This window comes from Anomaloglossus baeobatrachus, unplaced genomic scaffold, assembly GCF_048569485.1.
Source record: "Anomaloglossus baeobatrachus isolate aAnoBae1 unplaced genomic scaffold, aAnoBae1.hap1 Scaffold_178, whole genome shotgun sequence".
NCBI lineage: Eukaryota > Metazoa > Chordata > Amphibia > Anura > Aromobatidae > Anomaloglossus > Anomaloglossus baeobatrachus.
This window is the reverse complement of record NW_027441948.1, coordinates 118,381-119,848: the sequence shown is the minus strand read 5'-3', so window position 1 is coordinate 119,848 and position 1,468 is coordinate 118,381.

Genomic DNA, 1,468 nt, shown 5'->3' with positions numbered 1-1,468 from the left:
ACACCGTCTACACACAGCAGCCAGATCTCTGTCCCTCAGATGTGGTCAAATAAAAGGCCACTTCCTCCGACCCATGACAAAGCTAAGAGGTTGACTCTATCCCTCTGTAAGCTGTTGGCTACCGAAATGCTGCCTTTCCGCCTAGTGGACACACAGGATTTTAGAGACCTTATGTCTGTCGCTGTGCCCCAGTACCAGATGCCTAGTCGCCACTACTTCTCTAAGAAAGGTGTGCCCGTGCTACACCAGCATGTCGCACACAACATCACCGCTTCCTTGAGAAACTCTGTGTGTGAACGGGTGCATTTCACCACCGATACTTGGACCAGTAAGCATGGACAGGGACGTTACATGTCGCTGACTGGACACTGGGTAACTATGGTGATAGATGGTGAAGGGTCTGCTGCACAAGTCTTGCCGTCCCCACGACTTGTGTGTCAATCCTCTGTCTGTCCAAGTTCCGCCACAGCTTCTGCATCCTCCACCTCATCTGGGTCCTCCACCTCCGCCCCAAGCCTGCCTGGTCAGGCCACCAGCGTTCTCACTGCGCAGAAGGAATCACGCACGCCTCATTACTATGCTGGCAGCAGAGCGTAACGGCATCAGGCGGTCTTTAGCTTGACATGTCTTGGGAATAAGAGTCACACAGCTGAGGAGTTGTGGTCAGCTCTGCGGTCCGAGTTTAATAAATGGTTGTCTCCACTCAACCTGCAGCCTGGTAAGGCCGTGTGCGACAATGCTGCAAACCTGGGTGCGGCACTTCGCCTGGGCATTGTGACACACGTACCTTGTATGGCTCACGTGTTGAACCTTGTCGTCCAGCAATTTTTAACACACTATCCCGGCCTAGATGGCCTTCTGAACAGGGCACGAAAACTGTCAGCTCACTTCCGCCGTTCAAGCGCCGCAGCAGAGCGACTTGCATCGCTCCAGAAGTCTTTCGGCCTGCCGGTTCATCGCCTGAAATGCGATGTGGCGACACGCTGGAATTCAACTCTCCACATGTTACAGCGACTGTGGCAGCACCGCAGAGCCCTGGTGCAATACGTCATGACGTATAGCCTGGGCCAACGAGATGCAGAGGTGGGGCAGATCACCCTGATGGAGTGGTCTCAGATCAAGGACCTATGCACCCTTCTGCACAGTTTCGACATGGCGACGAATATGTTTAGCTCTGACAATGCCATTATCAGCATGACGATTCCAGTCATTTACATGCTGGAGCACACGCTAAACACTATTCGGAGTCAGGGGGTGGGACAACATGAAGGGGAGGAACTACAGGAGGATTCATATGCGCAAGGGACAACAACATCACCAAGGTCCAGACGTTCATCATCACCAACGCAGCAGGCATGGGACCATGGGGAACAGGGATCGACAAGGGCGCATAGTAGCAGGCGAAATGTTGAGCAAGGTGCAGGAGAACATGAAGAAATGGAGGACGAACTGTCCATGGACATGGAAG